This window comes from Vulpes lagopus, chromosome 1 (assembly GCF_018345385.1).
Source record: "Vulpes lagopus strain Blue_001 chromosome 1, ASM1834538v1, whole genome shotgun sequence".
NCBI classification, from domain to species: domain Eukaryota; kingdom Metazoa; phylum Chordata; class Mammalia; order Carnivora; family Canidae; genus Vulpes; species Vulpes lagopus.
In genome coordinates this window covers 113990996-114015994 of record NC_054824.1, presented here as the reverse complement: position 1 = coordinate 114015994, position 24999 = coordinate 113990996, and the positions used below count along the sequence as shown (strand labels likewise).

At 39.0% G+C, this 24999-nt stretch overlaps 1 protein-coding gene across 1 annotated transcript in view; it reads right to left on the bottom strand.

Annotated features, from left to right (window-relative positions):
* Positions 1 to 9329, bottom strand: part of EPB41L3 (erythrocyte membrane protein band 4.1 like 3) — a 206301-nt gene extending 196972 nt beyond the window's left edge. Inside the window, exon 1 of the mRNA XM_041751335.1 lies at positions 9238 to 9329. The gene's annotated coding sequence lies outside the window, so the exon portion shown is untranslated. The remainder of the gene's footprint in view (positions 1 to 9237) is intronic.
* Between the last annotated feature and the right edge of the window lie 15670 nt (positions 9330 to 24999).

Below are 24999 nucleotides of genomic sequence, written 5' to 3'. Positions count from 1 at the left end.
GTCCTGCAGCATAGAATATATGCACTTATACACTTTCCCCTCAGTACTGTACTTTCTCCATCTCTCCTGCCACCCTTGTAGCCAGCATCGATAATGTGGTAATAGAGTCTTCCAGAGTAAAGCTTATATTCAAATTGTTGTCTAAAAGGTAAAGAGGAGCCAGGTACCACATATCTACTGCTGCTGGAGTGATGCAAGAGAGGGGATGTCAAATCTAGAGGGAAGGTTTGGTACAGATCCATGAGATTCACAGTCCTTCTGCCCTCCCCTCTTTATCTCCAGAGTTAATAACTTCAGAAGAGTCAGAAGAGGAGAATGGGTAAGTAATGTTTTAAAATTTTTAAAAATCATACCTTAAGACTGATAGGAACAAAATGGTTGATAAAGAAAGCTACAGACTAAAATAGATTTTTAGAATAACTTTGTCTAGCTAATAATCTCATTCTCTGTATGGCAGGGAGAAAAGAACTTGATGAATCAATTGTTTTTCATTTTGCTGACACTCAGTATTGGTCCTGAGAACAATTTCTCTCTAAGCAAAGTAATGTTTAACCACTTCCTTATCATCAACATTGCCTCATAAGCATAATTTAGAACTTTGCTATTGTAATTCAGTATGCTTCATTCCCCCCCACCCCCCAGCTTTTTACTAAACCCTGAGAGAGAGAGAGACATAATGTCTTATTCATCAGTGCTGACATCATCCTGGCAATTAAAGATAAGGTAGAGAAAACAAAGGAACTCCATATATACAGAAGCCACTAAAAGGAAGGAGGAGCTCTCCTTGAGAGAGAGAGAGAGAGAGAGAGAGAGGAGAGAGAGAGAGAGAGAGAAGCGAACAAAGGTGCTTTCTTACAGATTCAGTGGAAATGAGCAGAGGCACACCTCCGACCTGCACAGGGCTCAGAGTCACATGGAAGACAGAGGCCTGTAGTGAGCCTGGGGAAGTGATTACATGATGTCAGAAGGCAAGATCTATGAGAGGCTCTGAGCCCAACCCTGGAACTGAAATACCATCCCATGTTTGGGGACATTGTTCCCCTACAGAAACCAAACCTAAAAGACATGGGGATCATTTTATTTGGATTTTAGGAGTGAAACTGAAAGAAACAGCCCTAATTCTGATTTCGGTGGCTATGGTAGGTTTGGATAAAAGTGCTCCTCCTTCCACTACATAAAGGTCAGTGGTTGCAGAGCTATAAAAGTTGAATGAGACATTATTTCGGGCAGAAAAGTAAAAGCTAACATTTCCTGGATGAGTTGGACCCAAGTCTCCAGAGGTTTCAAAGCTCAGCTCATATGACATCTCATTCCAAAGTTTTCTTCTACTTTGTGTTATGATCAATTGTCTTAATGTCCTCATCTACCAATGGTTTGAAATCTTGATATCTGACTTTTAAAAATTGTTTCTGGTCCCACACCAACTACCACAGTGCTATGTGCCCTTTGGGGAGGCAATAAGTGTTTACAGAAAGAGTAGCAGAAGTTGAAATACTTGGAACAGTCACAAACAATGCATTTGCTGCTTTAAGGTTGGAAGGCTTAAAGTTTAAGGGGTCTTTAAAAATCATATCTCCTTATTCAGAAAGAAGTCCATTTTTAAAAATCTTTTAATTATTTTTTTTTACAAACCCATCTTTTGAATATATTTACCCATAAGATGAAATAATAGACTCACTAAGGTCTAAATCTTGACCTATATCTACAGTAACGAGGTTTTTAGAAAATGAACCCAGGTCATAGCCATATCAATAAAATGGCAACAACTAAAGAACACACTCAATTGATATATAATAAATAAATATGTGTGCATTAATTTTATATGAAATATTTAAAATAGGTGTTATTGGAAATTATGTATTATCCTGGGTTATTTACATCTCTGTGTCATAAATCCTATCTTCACAAAAGAAATAAATGGAACTAGGTGGCAGGGAACTCAATAGTAATTTTTAGTAGAAAATTTAAAAATAATATGTATTAAAAATACAAAGTGTGGTTTCATATATTTTTATTTTGAAATAGTTTCAGATTTTTAGAAAATTTGCAAAGATGATATAGGATTTCACAAGTAGACCAGATCATTTTCCAATCTTAATACCATCTCATATTATTATGTACATCATTATAATTAATGAACCAATGATGATACATTGTTATTAGCTACAGTCCAGAGAGAAATCCATTTTATTAAAACCATTTCTATTAATAGAGCAGATAGAAGTTGTCCACTGTTTAATTTCCTTCTCTCATCCCCAGTTCCCCTAATTCACAGGCATTCTGCTCTTTGGTTAATTTCACAAAAATAGTCATGGCACCCTATTCTTAGGATCTAATATTAGGATAAATTTTTATCATATGGTGGACTTTTTATCATATGGCTATCAATGGTAAGCTGCCTAGATCCCCTTCCAGGGAGAAGAATCAATAATCCTCTAGCCGCTCAAAGTACTGCCAGAGGATAGCCCTCAGCTTTTAGTTCTCTTTGGGGACTGTCTCTACTGAAGACAATTGCCTTGCTCATGTCACCCCTTCTACCAGGAGCAGCCAAAGTCCCAAATGTCCAGTCTATGTGGGGATAAAAATGCTCGTGTCTTCTTGCTCTAACTAAAAACAACCTGAAGTTTGCCCCCATTCCAGAGCTCCCCATAGGGTAGGCTGATGCCTCTGTGGGGATCACAGGCAAGCCCAACTTCTCCCTCTGCCCAGTCCTGCTTTTTTGCTTGGTGTTGGTCTCAGGAGTACTTGTGAATAAGCACGTTGGGCAACCATTTCACAGTCTACTTCTCAAGAAACACAACCTGTGACGGCCTACAAAATTTAGGTGTTAGGCGTAAAGAAATTGTTGAGAATGAAGTCCCAGCTCTTTCTGATTTTAGAAAACATTAGGAGAGATATGCAGGTAAATCCATATCCATCACATCACTCCTTCACAATAAGCAAAGATGTGAGGGAGGCACATGAAGGACGCGGTACAAGTCTGAAGGGTTCTTACATCCAGCAGGGTAAGGGGAGAGGAAAGTTATCAGGATAGATTTCTTGTAGAGCTGTATGTAAAAGAGAAGCAGGAGGTGCTAGATAAAAAATAAGGTAAAGAGTTGGAGTCAGAAAGAAGATAGAAAAATCACAGATGCATGAGAGTTTCTGGGATGCTGAAGGCAGGCCACACCAGTGAACACAGCAGGAGTGACAAGGATGGCGTCACAAGTGAAATAGCAAATGCAGTAGTAACCAGATCCGGGAAGAATTTGCCAGTAATCATAACTTCAGTTTTGACGTTTCCTCTTCAGACTGAGAGACAAGACAGATGACTTTTCCATGCAAGCTACACTTCTAGATTTTTCCAACTCCTCACCTCTACCAAAATTGTTGAGGATCTAAAGCAAAGAGCAGCACAGACATTTTGGGAGAACAAGCACAATACTGATAACACTTTATGTCAAGCCAAAAGTAATGATATTATCTATTATACAATACATCAGTCATTGCATAAGAAAAATCTTGAACACATAAAATGTTTCAAAATATTTTGCTTTATTTTGAAAAAGGCTTTTTTCCAGACCTTCATTATATGGGCAATATTAAAAAGGTAAATAAATATGGACTATTGAAGAATAAATGTTATTTATTGTTATTGAAACAAATGAACTATACATATTTTAACCTTTTATTTATATGACTTATCCTATTGCAAATTTTACATTTATCATCATTTTGCTGTTTATTTTGTAATCATAAACTATTGTCATTATGGGAAAGGATATTCACAATATCATTACATATAATACAAGTGTTGGAGCTTTCTTCATCTATCCTTGCTTTCTGTCTTACCTAGAACTTATCCATAAGTAAAATTACATAGACAAAGTTAATAATTATAAAATCACAACTCACAAGTGCTACAGAAACTCTTGATAAACAGAATTATTAGCTGTACACCAGGAACTGTTAGGTGATGGGCTCGATAAGCAAGGCTGATGATTTTACACAACCACCAGTACCTAATCAGCCATGGCATCCTTCCTCCTCACCCCGCTCCTACCCACAAAAAATAATACAGAATAAGAGCAAGTGAAAACAATGTTGCCTTAGAGGTAAACCTGAAACCATTCTATTTTACTTTTAAATATATATACCTTTTGTGCATTTCTATAATGAAGCAGCAGAAGGAGAAATCAAGGAATCTATCTCATTTATGATGCACAAACCATAAAATACCTAGGAATAAACCTAACCAAATGATTTCTACTCTGAAAGCTATAGAATACTTATGAAATAAATTGGAAATGACACAAAGAAATGGAAAAACATCCCATGCTCATGGATTGGGAGAACAAATATTGTTAAAATGTCTATATTATCCAAAGTAATCTACACACTCAATGTAATCCCTATCAAAATAGCACCAGCATTTTTCACAGAGCTAAAACACACAATTCTAAGTAATGTTGAAATAGAAAACCAAAGCTGGAGGCATCACAATTCCAAACTTTAAGCTGTAGTACAAAGCTGTAATCATCAAGACAGTATGGTATTGGCACAAAAACAGAATAGAAAACCCCCAAATGGACCTTCAACTCTATGGGCAACTAATCTTCGACAAAGCAGGAAAGTATATTCTCTGGAAAAAAGACATTCTCTTCAGGATATGGTGTTGGGGAAATTGGACAGCCAATGTAGGAGAATGAAACTGGTCTATTTTCTTACACCATACACAAACTCAAAATAGAAAAAAGACCTAAATGTGAGACAGGAATCCATCAAAACCCTGGAGGAGAACACAGGTAGCAACCTCTTTCATCCTTGTTGCATGAGCTTCTCACTAGACACATCTCTGGAGGCAAGGGAAACAAAAGCAGAAATGAACCATTGGAACTTCATCAAGATAAGAAGCTTCTGCTCAGCAGAGGAAAGAGTCAAAAACCAAAAGACAACTGGCAGAATGAGAGAAGATATTTGCAAATGTCTTCTCAGATAAAGGACTGGTATCTAAAATCTATAAAGAACTAATCAGACTCAACACCCCAAACACAAAATATCCATTTAAGATATACGCAGAAGACATGAACAGACATTATCCAAAGAAGGCATACAAATGACCAACAGACACGTGAAAAAATGCTCAACATCACTCATCATCAGGGAAATACAAGTCAAAATCATGATGAGATACCACCTCACACCAGGCAGAATGGCAAAATTAACAAGTCAGGAAGCAACAGATGTTGGAGAGCATGTGGAGACACAGGAACCCTCTTACTCTGCTGGTAGGAATGCACACTGGTGCAGCCACTCTGGAAAACAGTATGGAGGTTCCTCAAAAAGTTGAAAATAGAACTACCCTATGATCTAGAAATTGCACTACTAGATATTTATCAAAAGAATGCAAACAGTAATTTGGGGGGCACCTGCACCCCAATATTTATAGCAGCAATATCCACAATAGTCAAAATATGGAAAGAGCCCAGATGTCCATCAACTGATGAATGGATAAAAAAGATGTACGCACACACACACACACACACACACACACACACACACACACTGGAATATTACTCAGCCATCAAAAAGAATGAAATTTTGCCGCTTGGAATGATGCGGATGGAGCTAGAGGGTATTATGCTAAGGGAAATATGTCAATCAGAGAAAGATGATTATCATATGATCTCACTCATATGTGGAATTTAAGAAAAAAACAGATGAAAAAAGGGAAAGGAAAATAAAATAAAAACAGAGAGGGAGGCAAATCATAAGAGACTCTTAACTCTAAGGAACAAACAGGGAGTAGCTGGAGGGGATATGGGTGGGAGATGGACTAAAAGGGGAATGGGCATTAAGGAGGGTACTTGTAATGAGCACTGGGTGTTACATGCAAGCATTGAGTCACTGAATTCTACCCCTGAAACTAATAATACACTATACATTAACTAACTGGAATTTAAATTAAATCTTGAAAACATACCTTTTAAACTTTAGTACTTGATTTATGAGTAACACCCTAACTGTGTCACCCACACAAGTGATCAATATTCAGCAGGGTGCGGCAATCCTATGGAAAAACACCATGAGAAGCAATATGGAACCACAGGGTGCTTCAAACAAGGGATTTGTAGTTTGGATATGTCTCTCAGAAGCCAGATGGAGGATAGAATAAAGATGAAAAGAGCTTAGCAAGCAGTTGCACAACTCCAATACGATAGGACGGGGATCTGCACACCTTCAGCAACTGGAAACATCAGCATTCTGGCCAAACCCTTCCATACTTGGCTCCATTAACTCCCATATTGTCAACGGAGTACCTTGAAAGATTCAAGCAAGGTGAATTAGCTGACCAAGATAATGTTTTGCATTTCATGTCTCTCTGATTTTGAGAAGGCCTTATTACCCTGACTAATAAAGCGGAAAATTAGCTATTAGAGATGTACTCATGATTAGATCAAGGTGTTCAATAACACTCGAAAACAAGAGTTGGAAATCCAAATGGAGTTTGCAGGTACAAGGTTTATGTGAATTTGGAAAAAAGGTAGCCTCTTATTTTCCTCCAAAACTACTTTTAGTTCTATTAAAATACGATTATACTGTCAGAGATATCAACTTCTCTAGAAACAGAAATCACTTCCACAGGGCAAATCACCCCACTAAGATGTTTTTTACTATAATCACTCTTGCCCCCAGGATCCTGCCACCACAGAATTGTCATTTTTGACTCATGAAAGAGCTTTATATAACTGCCAGATAAAAGACATATTTAGTTGTACATGACAAATTATTGTCTGAGATGCACCAAAATTCCATCTTTAGGGGCACAGAAGAGTCTAAAAGTATATTAAACTGAGTAAGAGACAAGGTGTCCAGAGAAAACATTTTATGAATCGATGACCCTGGTGGCTTTTGGCAGGTTAAGTTTTACCTCAGTCTGTTCAACCCATAAAATTAGATGATAGATTGTTCCTGTATCATAAGGCTGTTTGGAGAGTTAAATGGGACCCATGTAAAGTACATAAACCAGTGCTTGGGGACAAGGAAGTCAGAATGTGCTGCTTAATGTGAAGAAGATGATGATTGTGTGATTGTGCATATAACGGAGAGTGAACTGTCAGTGTGCAAGGCTGCCAGCTATTTTGTATGTGTTTTTGTTTTGTTTTGTTTTAGAAAATGGTCCTTAATTAATCAAACCAGTAACTCTTTATGCTGCAGAGCCAGCTTATCTCCCTCCCTCCCTCCAAGTTGAACAACAACAACAACAACAAAAACCAGAATGACCCCCAAGTCAAGAGTCCCTCAGTAGAAGGAGGCCTTAGAACAAGGAGAGGGAGAGGCTGGTGTGAAGAACACACATGTACTGCTAGAGTCAGGTGAAAAATTATAGTAAAATAGCCTTGTTTGCACTTCGCTACTTTTAGGATCAAAGATTTCTGAAGATTTTCAGAGCCTCTCACAAATAAAGCCTTATCTTCAGAAGGCTTTCAAGGTCCCAGACAAAAGATTTCACAAGATTTATCCCATGATAAATTTAAAATAAGTAGGTTCTGGCTACTGATCATTCACTACTGGAAGGGAAAATGAGATTTTAAGGATGATGGTCTATCTGGTTATTGTTTCTGAGAAGGAGGGAGATAAAAAACCTAGAGAGATACAAAGAGGAAAACATACAATGTGAATTCTGGAAGGAGTTTTTTTTTTTTAATGTATTTGAGAGAAAGAGAGAGAGAGAGAGAAGGGGCAGAGGGAAAGAATCTCAAGCAGACTCCCTGCTGAGCACAGAGCCTCATGTGGGGCTTGATCTTATGACCTATGAGATCATGACCTGAACCAAAACCAAGAGTTGGATGCTTAACCAACTGAGCCACCCAGGAGCCATCCCTGGAAGGAGGTTTTAATATGGAGCAAAGAATCATAACATAACCCAATAGGCAAAACAGATGATTAGGTGGTAATTGTGTCAAATCAACTACTCACAGCTCACAGATTAAACTCAAATGACACATATTCCTAAGGATATTTATGGGCAAGTAAATCATCTAAGATAAAGATTCAGAAATTACTTACACCAGAATAGAAAATCTTACAAACCTGGATGCCAAATTTCATGCTAACACTCAATATAATTTTAGAAATTTCAGAAATAACAGATTGCAACAACAAATGTGTTTGCTCCCAGCAAGTGAAATCCTGCTACTTCAACTGACTACGACAATGACATGGCAGTTTGAAATCTGCTTAGTGGGAGACTCAGTATGAAAGTGGAATTGATAGCCAAGACAATGATTTTCCAATGAAGGTGAACCTCAACTAATTTATTTTTCCCGGGAATCGGCCATGCTAAGTACTTTAAGAAATATATAGAAGCTACTGGGCCAGCCACTTCTATAATATCATGCTAATTAAAGACTCTTCTCGGAATCCAGCTTCCCACGTGCTTGAGAACTAGAAAAAAAAAGTATTTAAAAATCCAATTTTTGTATTTAAAATCTGCCTGCTTTTTACTCTCCATTCCATAGCAAGAAATCCACCAACAGACTTAAACCCTCTCTCTCAACCCTGGTCCTGCATGCAGCATAGCTGAGTGCCTGTTATATCCTTACCGTCCAGTTTTAGAACAACAAGTTCGATATTTAACAGTTTTTCTACCTTGTTTTTGTCCGTCTACTAAGAACTACTGAAGTGGGAAGTTTTCACGTCAAGATTCATCAATCATTTAATGTAAATACATCAACAATGAACAATTTCCACTGGGTTGTTTTCCAATGCGTTTATATTAGAAATGTCAGCACCACAAAAATAAATATGTTTGTATATGACACAATTGGTACCAGTGAATACTTGAGGTGTGTGATTTATAGAGACAACTGGGCAGGAGCCTTAGAAAACTCCATTTCAAACCATGTGAGATATTTTTGAATTGCTTTGTTATAAAGAGCTATTATTCAAGATTATATTAACCCCCTCCAAAAAGAATAGCAACAGCAAAAATGTAAGTATCAACTTTTGTCACTGCATATGATTCTTCCTTGTTTCATTTGAATTTGGGTGCTCCTCATAATACACATCATGTTTTCTCCCTCTTTAACGCAGGAAGACTAACTTTATAACCTTTAGTTATAAAGGCACACACAGGGTACATGCATATGGGCAATGGGATGCTGAAGGTATTTCCCCATCAAATAATTTCATTTGGCAGTTTTCTTCTTCCACAAAGAGAGAAACCAACAACTTAAACATTATTTCAGGACTCACCCACATCATCAGTGTCCCATGGTGCCGAGATAACATTTTTCCAGATGGATGGGCAGATCCACGTTCCGCGTTCCGAGAGGCAGTGAGACAGGAAGGGTGGGCAGGAAAAAGAAGAAAAATTGTTTAGGAATAATTCAAAAACCGCTGGTAACTTATCCCCATACCAAGCATGATAATTAGAGTTCCCTCCTTCCCTAAAACTGCCCCGCTGCCAAGATGCTGAGGATTAAGGAGAAAGTTGCTGTAGAAAAACAAGGTAGATAATTCATGAGAGAGCCAAAGGGATCTCTCATTAACATTTTCATTTAGCAGTTGCAAATAAGAGAAAACACATGCAAGCCACTTTTGAATATGTAATAGATGTTTTCAGAAAGAGACTAAGAAAGAGTTGTATGAACATATAGGGACACAAAAATAATTAAAGCAAGTCTGAATTAGCATGGGGGATGGGGAGGATTGCTGAGAGGTAAAGACTTAGCTGACTCAAAATCATAATCAGAAAACCCAGTAAAATTATTTACACATCCCAAAAAGCATTTGACTGAAACCATTCTAATTACACATTCTCAAAGAATATCAATTATAACCCATTTTAGATGTGCTACAGGTTGGAGCCATGGAACAGAATTTAAATTCTTCAAAGAAAGGAACAAGGAAATAAATTATTTCTTTTTATAAAGGCACAGGAAAAATTTTTACATGGCATAAAAATTCTAGCATACATGTTTTTCAATCCTATTTGCCATGAAGGTTGCTTTATTTGGGAAGAAATTTCACAGTATAAAACCACATAGAACATATTTTCAAGTAGATGGAACTCCCCAAACTGAGCCTTCATTTAAAACAGCTCATCTGTCACAGACTTTCCACATGAGCAGTCACCTTGGAAAACCAGGCTGTGCCAAGGTCATGCTAGAGGAATTCTGTGATCCTTGGGTATTTTGGGGCCTCCTGGGCCTCTGCCTTACACTACTAATCCATTCCATCAAAAGCTACTGTTGAGTCAAAAGAATTGAAAGCAAGGTCTCAAAGAGTTATTTGTAGACCCCATGTTCATAGCAGTACTATACACAATAGCCAAGAAGTGGAAGCAACCCAAATGTACACAGATGCATGAATGGATAAACAAAATGTGATCTATCCATACAGTGGAATACTATTCAGCCTTTAAAAATAATAAAATTCTGACACATGCCACAACATAGATGAACCTTGAGGGCATCATGCTAAAAAACCAGACCAGGCACAAGATAACAAATATTGTATGATTCCACTTATATGAGGTACTTAAAGTAGTGAAATTCATAGAGACAGAAAGTATAAAGGTAGTTGCCAGGCATTGGGGGTGATGGAGAAATTAAGGGTTGTTGTTTAGGGAGAAGATGAAAAGAGTTCTGGAGGTTGGTTGCACCACAATGTGAATGTGTGCAACACTACTGGACTGCCTACTTAAATATTGTTAAGATGGTACATTTTAGGTGATGTGCACTTTACTACAATTCAAAACAAAAAAGCTAGTGTCAGAATGGTTCTTTGAAACTACGTGGCCACACTGTGCAGGCCCAATTTTCTTTTTTTTTTCTTTTTTATTTAATAAATTTATTTTTTATTGGTGTTCAATTTGCCAACATACAGAATAACACCCAGTGCTCATCCCGTCAAGTGCCCACCTCAGTGCCCGCCACCCAGTCACCCCCACCCCCCCCACCTCCCCTTCCACCACCCCTAGTTCGTTTCCCAGAGTTAGGAGTCTCTCATGTTCTGTCTCCCTTTCTGATATTTCCCACTCATTTTTTCTCCTTTCCCCTTTATTCCCTTTCACTATTTTTTATATTCCCCAAATGAATGAGACCATATAATGTTTGTCCTTCTCTGATTGACTTATTTCACTCAGCATAATACCCTCCAGTTCCATCCACGTCGAAGCAAATGGTGGGTATTTGTAGTTTCTAATGACAGGCCCAATTTTCAAAGGAAAGAATGAATACAAGGATATAAGTCAACACTCAGTGTAGAATGTTAATAAGATTGCAATCTGTAATAGAACAAAATCAGCCTAGCCTGCTGAAGCAATTTTACCTGAAGAAATGTGGTCTTTCTCTCAGCAGATGGTAGGATGAGAGTAGTTACTTAAAGGATGCTGGTTTTCTCACAGTTATGGTAGAAATCATGAGATAGTCCAGTAAAAACCAGAGATAAGCCAGCCTGTCAGCACTCAATCCACAGTGCCCTTTCGTAGCACCAGAACACTTTGAAAAGAATCCATGCAAGGTCTTCCTAATGTTCTTTGGGTATTTTAAAAGTTTAGTGACTTGGCTTGTGGATAACATTTGTTTCATCTGCTGCGACTGGTCCTGGTAATGAATCGTGAATTTTCTTCTCACTGTAGACATGCTTTTAATAGTACCACTTTTTAATAGTACCAACCCAAGGATCTAGTTGATCCTTCTGCATATATTAACTATTTTTCTTTGTTTGCTAAAGAATCAGAAAAGAGAATACGCTGGTACATCTGTGAGTCACTATAATAGAAGGAAGCTTAAATATTTGCTTTCAATCACTTTCTATCCATGATTTCTATCACTGGTCCCCTGTGTACGTGGGTTGACCTCACAATGAAGGAAGACAACTTACATAGGGAAGGCCTTAGGGAATCAAAGAATGAGTTCAGTGGTCGTTGAAGGAACTGAGTGACCTTGAGAAAGCCTCTAAACATCTCTTTACTTGAGTGGAAAAGGAGATTAGCAGTTGCGTTTGTTTCCTTACAGAGTTACGGTAGAGATCAAACAAAATGGTGCTTGAAAAAGACCTTTGAGAAATACAAAGCTGTGTAAATTGGTGTGTGTGTGTGTGTGTGTGTGTGTATGTGTGTGTGTAATTTTGGGATGTCCCTAATTGTTGTCTGCTTCTGGGGCAGGAATGCTTAGTTCCTTCCTAGGAGATAGGGAATGGCCAAATAGGGTAGGATATGCTTTCACCTCAACTTAATTTTTCACCCTTATTTTTTTTTTAAAGATTTTGTTTATTTATTCATGAGAGAAACAGAGAGAAAGAGAGAGAGAGAGACAGAGACACAGGCAAAGGGAGAAGCAGACTCCATGCAGGGAGCCCGACATGGGACTCGATCCCGGGCCTCCAGGATCACGCCCTGGGCTGAAGGCAGGCGCTATACCACTGAGCCCCTCGGGGCTGCCGGTTATTTTCTGTTATCTGGCAGTCACCCTACTGACTTATTTCCAACCAAATGAAGGTCCATGAGTCTGGAATTGTAGTTCTTAAGGTGTAGCCCAGGATCTCTGGGAGGCCTCTAAGACTCTTAAAGGAGGCTAATGAGGTCAAAACCTTTTTCCTAATCATACCAAGACGTTATTGGCCTTTTCACTCTTATTCTCTCAGGAGTGAATGGTGGAAGTTTCCAGAAGCTACATGACATATGTCACATAGCCTCAGTTTTTCATATGGAAGCAGACATAAGAATCTACTTTCCTGTCTTAAGCCAGACATTAAACAGGTTTGCAGTGGTACTCTTTACCCTAAATTAATTTTTCATTTTTTTAAAAAAAGATTTATTTATTTTAGAGAGAGAGCACATGCATGTGTGCACACACACACTTGGGAGGAGAGGAAGGGGAAGAGGAAGAGAGAATCTCAGACTCCCAGCTGAGCCCCACATGGGGCTTGATCTCACAACCCATGAGATCATGACTGGAGCCAAAACTAATAGTCAGATGCTTAGCTGACTGAGCCACCCAGATTCCCTTACTCTAAATTATTTTTGTTTTGGGAAATACAGTTAACTTTCATAAACATGCTTATGTTAACATGGAATGGACTAATTTTATTGTTCTTTTTAGGTGAATTAAAATAAGTATTTAAAAGTGCCGCAGCTGTCATTTCTAATGTAATACATGTCAGTAGGTATAACATGCACAAACAGAAGTTCTTTGCATTCTTCAGTCATTTTAAAGAGTGTACAGAGGTGCTAAGATGTAACTATTTGAGCATCTCTGTGTCTGGAGCACATAGCAGGAGGGCAAATGATATGAAGCGGGCTGCAGAAGGCTGCAGGAACAAACCAAGGAGCAGGAACAGAGCCCAGTGGTGATGTGCAGGATTCTGGTCTTTATCTGAGGGCAATGTCAGGCTCTTCCATACATATTGGAGGCTGTGGTTAACATCCCTTTCTCTCTCTGGGATAGTTGTACAGAATTACTCATTGTTCGAGTTATTTTTCCACCCTATCATGATTCTCTCTAAAAAAATGAATTCATAAAGCTCCATCAGAAAACTTCATCACCCTATAACAAATCTCTAGTTTGCTTTCTGAAAGAATAACTATTTTTCCTACATGGTCAGATGCAGTGTCTACACTGCACTTAACCACTTAAAACCAAGGCTATGATTCATCTAGAAGTGGGGAATGTTAATAGATGAGGTACTTTTATCTCTCAATACTGGTAGGTGGCCCACATTCCAGTGGAGCCAGACTCAGAGGCAGAGCTCATATTCTGGGGATGCTCTGTGGGGTGGGGGTAGACGGCCTTTTTAACATGGTGAGGCCCCCCTGTGCTGCTTGCAACCCTCTCTTCTCTGCCTCAAGGGATCTTTTGCATCTCCCCCCTCAGAGGTTTTTGTGAACTTTATCCATCGTCAAGTCCCTTCTGCATTCCATTCACCCTTAGGAAACAACCTCTCTTCTCTCTTCTCTGAGAAGCTACAGGCAGGAAGCCATGGAGTTAAATATCCACGCACCATGACTATAAAATTTATGAGTTGTAACTTTAGTGTCGGCAAGATAAAAATAATTATCTTAATATGCAGTTTCCAGGAATAAATAGCAACGGAAGGCGTGATTATGATTTTCAATAACAAGAAAATAATTGTATATGAGTAAAATCAGTGAGAAGAGGCAGATCTGAGCCATGTCAAGGTAAGGGGATGTGTGTGAAGAGGGACTGTGGAATGTAGCCAGGGGACAAGGCTAGTTACAGCAAAAAATTTTATCAAAGTACATTCTCCAGGGACTTCTAGTAGAACAGCATGACTGAGGGGACAGCCTGTACCTTGAAGGTAGCAGCTGATAAGGTGTTGGACTTCCATCAAGACTCGGGGGACAGGAAAGCATCAAGACATGGGGTCAGGTCTTTAAAAATGCTAGCCACCTGAGCAAAGAATGCATGGGATTATACTTTACAGTGTATGTAATTGCAAACAAATTTTTAAAGGTGCTTCTTTTTTTGTTTTTGTTTTCTTTGTTTCTCTCTCTCCCTTTTTTTTTCCTTCCCTTTTCTTTTTTGGTGGCGGGGGGTGGGGGTGGTTTGTAAAGAAGGAGGGAAACTATGATTTCACAGAGACAGTCTGTTTCCTTTGAATCGACTTTGGTTTGGGTGGGTCACTGGCCCTGCGTAAACCTGGATTTTGCTGTCTTAACACTGCACACGAGTGGTGCAAGCCTGATATAGACACTGCCAGCCCTTAGAGCAGAACACCTGGCACACAGTAGGTGCTCAGTAAACGGCAGCTCTTTTTCCTCATCTCTTCCCTTTTCTTCTTCCTATCTCAGCTGGCATCCAAGATAACAATGATGTCTGTGTATTCACAAAGATATTTTCTAACAAACAGAAACCCAGAAAGAGAGCAAATGTATATAGTGGAGAAGATGGATGCCTGTAGTTAATGAATATATTAAAAATAGAATCCCGTCTCCATTGACGTCTGATACTGGATGTGGTAACTGGATAGGTGTATATTCTACAGACATCTTCATGTTTGTCTAGAATCTTTCTGAGATTTCATTTACCCTCCTCTTCTGATGGCTTTTCCTTACTTCCTTTTTGCTAGAAGACAACCTCTTTTCTGTGCTATGGAATCCTACCCTCTGTCGGTCAGAATCAACCCTTCTGCCCAGGATGTCCTGGTTCTGTGCCCTCTGGTTCTCCTCCAGTATCTCAAACCTTCCTTCGAGGGGTCTTCCTGGTTTTCTTTACCTGGGTTTCCTGCCCTCCCCCAGCAACCTCCCCAACCCTCTGTTCTAGCTGTGGCTTCTTTTTTCATTCCAGGCATGGGTAATCTTGTAGGTTTTTGAGGAGGGTGATAGGCATCATGGTCACCTGCTTGCCTTGCATAGAAATACTGTGACATCTCCCTTTCTTCACCCCATCCTCTCCTAAAGTTAGCCTTTATACCTGCAGTTCCCACCCAGTCCACCCACGTGGCTCTGGCTGGAGCCCACTGTGTATGTGCGTACCTCTCCCTCTTTCTCTCTTCCTCATCACTTTCCACCACTCAACATTTTTCTGATCCCTGAAGCCTTACTATTCCTTCAAATCCAGGGTAAACACAAACTCCCCTGTGAAGCCTCCCTAGTCTCCTTGTCAGAATTAACGGCTCCTCCCTGTCAGAATTAACTGTTTCCCCGAAACTGGGGTGGTCATTTTAAAAATGTACATAAAATGTTTCATCATGTAATAATGTCATACACAGGGTCAGCTATGAAGCATAATAATAAAACGCATATCTGTGAACCCGTCACCTATATTAATAATAAGAATATTACCAATATCATTGCATCTACTATTTGGTCTTCCTGGCTCCCCCGCCTAGGTTTTCCTAAAGAATGCTGTTAAATTTTGCATGATTTTGAGACTTTAAAAAATGGCATAATATCATTCAATCTCCTGTAACATTTTTAAAATCAACTGTGTTAAAGATCCATCCACATGGTTGCTTGGCACCTGTAGTTTATTCATTTCTGTCACTGCATAATATCTTATTTTGTGAATATGCCATGATTTATTTATACAGTCTCCTGTCCATAGACATTTATGCTATTTCCAATCTCTTGCTATTATGGATATTTTTGAAACATTTCACAATGCATATATGTGACAATTTTTCCATGGTTTATTGAGATATTTCATATCATATCAATTTAATATTAAATTAATATCGTACTTATGTAGCAGTACAATATATACCTTTATAAGATAATGCATAATTGTTTTTCAATATTGTTGTATCAGCTTACCCAACTTCCTCCAATGTATAAGATTTAGCATTTTCATAAAGTTCTCTTTTGAAACTCATCATTATCACACTTTATACCATCTTTATTGGTATTTAAATACTCATCTCTTGATAAGATTATAACCATCATATTTTATTCACCTGTTTATTCCCATGGCCTACATCAGTTATTTAAAAATGCTTATAAAAATGATAAATGAATACCAAACTGAAATGAACACAACAACCTGTATTTGATTTGAGTTACTAGACTTTCTGCCTTTTAATGAAAATAGCATGGAAGGATTATGGTGGTATCAATCCTTTGCACAAAAATGATTAATTCAATCAGATTGCTTTCCTATTAAATTAGAAGAAATAAGAAAATGATAGTTTCATTTGAGAAGGTAATAAATTTGAAAGGAGAGGAGAAAGCTTGACTATAAGCAAAGAAATGTGACTCAGGATGTGGACACTAGAGCCCAGAGAAATGGGCACTAGAAGATAAATAAGAGATTTGGGAAGGGAATCACAAAGCACTTTATACTCATCCAAAGATCTTCACCTTAGGCTCTCTATGTGGCTTTCTGCACCAAAGTCTCACAACTGATGCTAATAGTTTCAATTTTTTTTTTTTTTAATGATATAGATTAAGTATAGTTGTCTGGGCTAGTGTGGAAATCTAACCATAATTTTTAACATTTTCTCTCAGGATAAAGAACTCAAAATTCTGAACAACTACTGACAAATACACTCTTGGAAAAATGACTCAGCTGTAAAATGGGGAATACCTGTGTTCAGAAAGTAGGTCTCTGCCTTTTATCACTCCCATCTTTTCACCCCTAGGGCTGAAAAAGCCAGAGGCTAAAGAAAAGAAGCATTTCCATGCTGTTAAAAACAAAATGCACAACATCCATTAAACTACTCTTTGATCATTGTCTTCTGCTTTGAAAAATAACTCCGAAAAGGAGTGCCCAAACCTCCCAAAGGATGAGATAGGCATACATTCCTTGTGGGGCAAATGTAAGAAGCTTAAAAGAAGACGACTGGCTCAAAAAAGAGGAAGACTATGTCAGCAGTGTTGCTCAACCTGTGTCTAAAGGGCACAAGATACTCCTGAAACCCCCATGTGAATACAGTGGAAAATAAAAGGCTTCAAAGTATTCAGAGGTCATTGACCTGGTCCTGTCCGCATCTTTGATGCTGGCTTTCAGACCACGTGCAGACTGATACTTTAGTAGGTCAATACCTAAAAACAACATCCTGAATTCAGTGTGTCTCTTTGTGAATGGAGAAGAGTCAACAAAAAGTGGGTAAGAAGTACACCATAAATCTCAAGCAAGCAACCCCACATGGGCAAATCCAGCTTGTCTCTACAACAACAAAACCACCCAACCGTCATAAAGAGAGTGCATTTGGAACAGAATTCTGTGTTTTCAGCCCTGCTAGAACACACATGCTCACAGCACTCTGTTTGGAGGTTACAGGGAAAGGTTTAATAGAAACAGAAGTCTTTAAAATATTACTCTAATTAACGCTGACACTTAAACTGTGTTTGAAAACCCACGAACAGATGTGTTTTAATTTCCATCCTAGTTCATAATGCTAAGCCACTGTAACTATTTTTATTTGCTGAACACCTACTATGTCACAAAATCCAGCTCTTGGCTATTCAGAGGGTTTGGGGTTTGGGGGGTTGGTGCTAGAATGATGTTCAGAAGCAATGGGTAGAAAAAGAGGAACAGCACATTTATTTGACTCTGATTAATTTTTTGGGAACACAATGCAACTTGCTCTCTCTTAGGCCCATGATACACGGCATTCACTTTCATCTACACTCAGCGCTGAGAAATGTCATGGGAGAAACTGATGCTTTTCCCTTTCGCATTTGTTTTTAGATTCTCAACTCTTTTCCTCAATCATGCTGAAATTATACTTTTGGTCAGAGCAGTAATTTTATGGGTCAGACACTTTTTCTCAAATCAACTCATTTCCAAAGTAGTAAGTTAGCTGCATTCCCATGGAAAGCCACTGGTGGTTCAGCCCAGCTGTTCTCTGCAGCATCATATAAGCAGCTCACAGTGAAAGCCACTTGCTACATTCCAGGCCTGCGTGGAGGATTTTATCTTCCACTAGACTAACAGCTAGTCAGATATAGCCAACACTCCCTTTCCCTATGCCAAATGGAGGCCAGGAGAAAGAAAGCATTTGGAAAAATGTGCTGTTAGCCTATATTTATCTTATCAATAGACTTTAATGGAAACTACACAGATAAAGCATCTTGCTAGGCTTTATAAAGTTTATTCAGAGTAACTTTATTTCTTTAAATATTCATTTATTTATTCATTTAAAAACCACCTGTCCTTCCCCACCTGTGCGTGGAGTTGAGCCCCAGGCCCTGGAGTGCTTCCCCTTAAGTGGCTCTACCTCTTTCTTCTGCACATGCTCTGTCTGCTAACAGCCAGCAATCTGAAAGATGTTGTCAGGCAAATGGCAGAGGCTAACGTTCAGAGGGGAAAAAACAAAATGAGGGTTTGATTTCTTGGCTGATTCCTTGGCTGCTGCTACTCCCCACAGCCCTCTCTTGAGTACCCAAATTATAGCCCCCTGGGCCCTCCAGGCCACCTTACAACTCCGAGGCCTCATGTTCCCAGCCCTGGGATTTTTCTGACAGAGTGGGACAAAGACCTACCAAGAATATCTTTAAAATCACCCAAATTTGTGAGGAGAAGTAAAAGAAGAGGAAAAGAGGAAAATAAAATGAAATTCTAGGTAACACAGTCAAACAGGCAAAGTGCTGAGCCAGTTCAGAAAAACAGGTTAACTGTCATCAGGTTACTTTATCAATTATCTAGAGAATGAAAATTACATTACTTGATGCTAATAATAATGAATCCTTCTTGTTAAAGGATTCTTTAGGATTTTTATATAGCAAAGTGCTATTTTCATTCCCTTGGGTCAAATTGTGTTTCAATAACACTGACCTGTAGGAACTATCCTGGTGCTTATGCTGTGTTATCTATCAGGTTTAAAAAACAAAGGGTTTTTAATCTATCATAATGGGTTAGGGCTGGAGATTTGAAAGCTGAAGCAGCTGTAACTCCATCATAAAGATGGGTAAACTGTCATCCAGGGAAATTAAGTGACGATCAACCCACAATCTGGAAAAGTACACCAGTGCTTATTTTCCTGAAACACATCTGGTTATCTCCTAACTGTATCTTAGGGACAGCAAAGCTACATGTAAGACAAAATAGGACATCAGGGCACCTGGGTGGCTCAGTCAACTCTTGATTTTGGCTCAGGTCATGATCTCAGGGTCATGAGATCAAGCCCTGCATTGAGCCCTGTGCATTAGGGCTCTGTGCTGAGCATTGAGTCTGCTTAAGATTCTCTCTCTCCCCCTCCCTATGCCTCCAATGTGTGCATGCTCTCTCTTACTTAAAAAAAAGTATATATTTGATTAAATAAAATGAAGACAAAATTAGGCCATGAAGTAACCTGAAACATATGAGTATATTCATATGGGGGGCTCCTGGGTGGTTCAGTTGGTTAAAGGTCTGCCTTTGGCTCAGGTCATGATCCTGGGGTCCTGGGATTGAGCCCAGTGTTGGGCTTCTTGCTCAGTGGGGTGTCTGAGTCTCCCTCTCCTTCTGCACCTCACCCCCCCCCATCCTGCTCATGCTCTCTCTCTCTCTCTCTCAAATAAATAAAAAATTTTTTTTTTAAAAAAATAGTATATTCAGGGACACCCGGGTGGCTCAGTGGTTGAGCGTCTGTCTTTGGCTCAGGGCGTGATCCTGGGATCCGGATTGAGTCCCACATCATGCTCCCTGCTTCTCCCTCTGCCTGTGTCTCTGCCTTTCTCTGTGTCTCTCATGAATAAATAAATAAATCTTTAAAAAAATAAAAATAAATGAAATAAGAAAGAGTATATTCTTATGTTAAATATACTGGACATAAAACAAAAGACAAAACAAAATATGTTACTTTTTTACTTAGTGAAAAGGTCTGACAACTGGGTCACACATACAGCATTACTCATTGTTGCATTACCTAATTCATTTTCATCTTAATATGTTTTTCAAATAGCTCAGAATAGCACAAATTACTCATCCTTTATAAATACAATGCAGATGATGTTGTAACATGATAATATTCCCCGGGATTCATAAATTTTGTGACAGAAAAGTATCTAAGTCATCCAACCTTTTAAAAATAGGATCTTCTGTTTTTCCAATATCTAACCATAAGAGAAAAAGTAGAGTCTCCTGAGAAATGATTGAGTTCAAGGGAGGAAAGAATCAAGGTACAAACCACGGTGCAAGGTCAGTGTGGCTGTACTGGTTAAGTACAAAAGCCTTCTAGGTGCTCATCTAACTTCCTGTCCTCTTGCGCCATTAAACTTTGGCCAGTTGCAGCCCTGGTAATCTTTGTATATCTAAATCCCCAAGGATTTCTGCATAAAATCCTTCCTTGCTTCCCCAATGCCTACCTTATAACTTCCAAAATTTCACATGCATACAAGTTGGGTATACTTATTCAAGCATTTACCATGCAGCAAGCATTTTATATGAAAGCACAGAAGCTGTAGCAGACTTGGAATGTGATATGGAATACTCCATCCTCCATCCTAGCACCTAGATGCTTGTGTCTGAGTCCTGGGTGAAAGAGCTGCTTCTCTTCAATCACAAAATCCACTGAGTGGCATCATTGCATGGTGGTGTCGCTAAGTCGAGAGGTGAATGCTGGACCTCATGAGGCCAAAGGGATAACTGTGCATTGAGCAGTGACCCACACAACTCGCACCTAGTCCAGACTTCAGGAAGGCCAAGGAACATTTCACTTACTCACTGGTAATTCTGGTAACATCATATTAGGTTCGGGCCACAGCAAATTCAGCAGCATCCATTGGTGCCTTTGGAATCTTTAATGTCAGTATGGTGGCCAGAATGAGAGCAAGTAAAAATAGTAGGGTTCAGGCAGCACAGAGGAGGCTTGGTTTTGCAAGCAGGGGATTCTCCAGGGTTTCTAAAGGCTGGTAAGGATAAATCTGACCATGGTCAGAATTAGTATTGTTGCAGGTGGTAACAAAGTCAAAGAAATACAGTTGTACTACAGTTATTAAGCTATCTGGCCTTGGAAACATGGGTTACTCTTGTATACACTATTAATTAAAGTGCTCTTTAAATTAAAAGAAAAAAACAGATCAGCTCTGTCCATTTGAAAAAAATGAAGTGTAGCAGTTTTACCTAATTATCTTGGTAATTAAATGATCAGTGTAGATCACTTCAAGATCAAGGAGCCTAAATGAATTCGCCACAGATTATTTTAGTGTAGACAGAAATGAATGTTCATGATACTCATTATTTTTCCAACATGAATGATACAGCTATAGAGAGGATAGTCTAACAAAATGATAATTTCTATTTGATTTTGAAATGTAGAAACATTTTGCAGTAGGATTATCAGGTTTATCTTCCTAATTTTGCTTTGGTTACTATTAAAAAAAAAAAAAACTTGAAAAGTGGCTAAGAGAAAATTACATTGAAATACCCTCAGGATTAAGGTTTATTTTTTTAATTACTAAAAATTATTATTATTATATATTATTATATAAGTTAAGCTTAAAAATAAATAAACAAATACAGTCAGGACCAAAAGCTTGAAACATAAATATTAACGGTAAAAGTCAATTGGTTAAATATAAATTTTCACGCTGAATTGTTAAAAAATACACATCACAAAACACAAAGGAATGAGTGTGTTTGTTTGAGCACTTACCATGTGCCAGACATTTTATAAATGTTATTTCCACTTCTTATAACAATCCTGGCTGGGTTGTATTACTAAGCTAGTTTTACAGAAGAAGAAATTAAGACTTAGAAAACTTAGGTGATTTGTCCCCAGACACTCAGCTAGATCTCACTGGTACTGGAGTGCAGCTGGGTGACTGTGGCAGCTTGAATGCCTCCCACTTGCACCCAAATCCTATCTCAGGATCTGTTTCCAAGAGAATCCAGACTAAAACAACACAGACACTGACGTGTGTGTATGGCTGGGGGACAGAAGCTTAGCTCAGAGGAGAGTAAAGGTAGATGAAGGCAGGGACAGCACTGCCAAAATGTCAATATTTCAACAATTTTTAAGGACCCAGGTTAAAAGTCATTGTTAAGACCAAGATGAAAGGGAATTTGTGAAATTGGCATGAAAGCAAAACACGGAGAGATGGAGGAACAAAATAGGCAAAATATGGAACCTTTTTATTTGTTCCCTCCCCTGCATCTACCCACATATGAACGTTTTCCTCTTTCTTCCAAAAGATACTTCCCTTGGACTCCTTACACATTGGGATGGGTACTGAACATATTACAGGTTACTGTGCTCATTGTATCCTATCACCGTTTGTTCTGCTCTTCAGGGTTTGCAGGCTACATCTTTTTAAACATTCTCATGATGTACAGATATTTTCTTATTTACAATGCAAATGAAAAAGGGCACCAGCATCCAAAGAAACAACTATTTTAGGTGGAATGCAAATGTGTCTTAATCTGTTTTAAATCAGACCTCTAGCTTATTCAATTGGTCTTTGCCCACACGGACTCCTGGCTTGATGACTTAGCTCTGCAGAATTTTTGTGGCCATGGGGAGGGAGGGGAATAAGTTCCCTTGATAAAGGTGGATATGAGTCTCTGGTTAAATATTTGAATGTATTTGAATTTGTTCTCATGAATCTTTCACGATGTACTTTTATATTGAAAAGTTTAAAGAGATGGAGAGATTTGCCGATTAAAAAAATAAACCTATCAGACAAGTAATGAAAATATTGTGTCTCGCTTTACGATATTATTTAGTTTTTTTATCCTCTGTGTAATGTAGAGATAGTTATCCTCTATTATATACACTTTCCAGGGAGGAAGCTATGGCTGAGAAAGGCTGAACAAGCTGTCAGAGGAGCTGGGTTTGGAACACCACCCTGATAAGGAATCACATTTGGCCATTTGTGGCCAAATGTTTTCACAAAGTGGATGACCAATGTCTTTTCCGGTTTGAAACATGTTTATGTAAACTTTTTAAACATGATGTGTCAAAATCTACATAACATAGACCCAAAAGCCCTTGTTCACTTAGAACCATCCGATTTCTCATATTCCAGAAGAGATCTGAGTATATAATCCTAACACATCACAATAAAGTGTGTAATTCCCAACTATTCAAAACCCCAAAGCACCTCATCATGCCCTGGTTCATTCCTCATGGGCCATGGGCACTTTATAACTATTTGATGAGGTTGGATTTATACCCTCAAGTTTGAAGGTTGTATATTTAAAGACTGTTTGGAAGCATTTCTGTTCCTGGAATATGGAAGCTGGCAAGCTTCTTATAATAATTTGTTTCTCCACCTGTCCTCAAACATGTCGTATACACAAGAGGAATGGCTGTCTTTTCATTCTTCTGGATCAGAAGAATTGGAACAACTACCCAGGCTAATTAACAAGGCATGATTATATTTTGTGAATCAAGGAGCCACGATAGGAATCAGATGAAAAGCTTCCTACAAGAGATTCTAGATCCGACAAATTCATAAGCCCAGAACTAAGAATTCTCCCACATATTTCTGGATGCCTCAGCACTTGATGGGCATCTTTCCCAGCAAGCCTCATTTTCCTTTCAGCCCAATTACTATGAGCTTGGCTCTCCACATGCAAGTCTGCTGTTTCTCATCATTCTCTCATCTCTACCATGAAGAATATTAAGAATTACATGGACCCTTCCACCTGCCAAGGCTTAAATTATTTGTGTAATAAAACAAAAATGAGGTAGAGGGTGGTTCATGAAGTTTCCAGACAACTGCCTCTTCTCCTCTTTGCCTCTCAGCCAACCTGGTCAAGGGTTGGCTACTTCCTCCTTATACTGCCTTGACTTGGGTTTAGAACATCTTTTCCCTTCTCAGGCATCCCTATATGATGGTTCACTCAATGAAAAGTCATTGAGCCCCCACTTTGGGCACTCCTTAGCAGCAAATACAAAGCTGAATAAGCTCTCAACCAATAGGAATACACTGAAGAATAAATACATGGGATTTGCCATTGAGAGGAAAAAGCAAAGAGCTGCAGAAACAAGGATGAGGGAGAAAGACCTGAGCGTGACCAAGAAAAACTTCCTGAGCAAGTTGGTCTTTGAGCTGGGCCTTGAAAAACCGGTAGGATTTCAAGGTCTAGGGTGAGGAGGGGCATTTTAGTTGGAGGAAATGGGTGAGTAAAGAACACATAAAATAAAGCCTAAAGAGATGCATCAGACATGATGACAGGTGTGATGGGTTTCCTATTGGGGCCAGTGGGCTATAACACTGAACGTATAGAGGGAGGAGAGAGAATGTAGGGTTTTGAATACAGACCTAAGGATTTTAGGAAATAGGAAAGACGAGGTTTGGAGCTGGGGAGTGATATACTCAAAGCTGTACTATGAAGGGACTGAAGTGCAAGCAGAAGTTAGGGGAGGTGGGAGGAGAGAGGGTTCGGCTGATTAGCACAACAGTCCAAGCAGAAGGTAACAAGGGCCTGGGGCAGAATGGGTAGCAATCAGAAGGGTGGGAAGTGACAGTGGGAGTCACCACAACATGGCCACTAACATTTCTGTGGCGTGTGTCTGTGGAGGAACAACATGAGAAAAGGAAAATCCAAGGAATGATGACCCAGCCCCCGCCCCCCCCCCCCCCCCGCCACTGACTCAGGATATGTTGCCCTGAGATGAGGG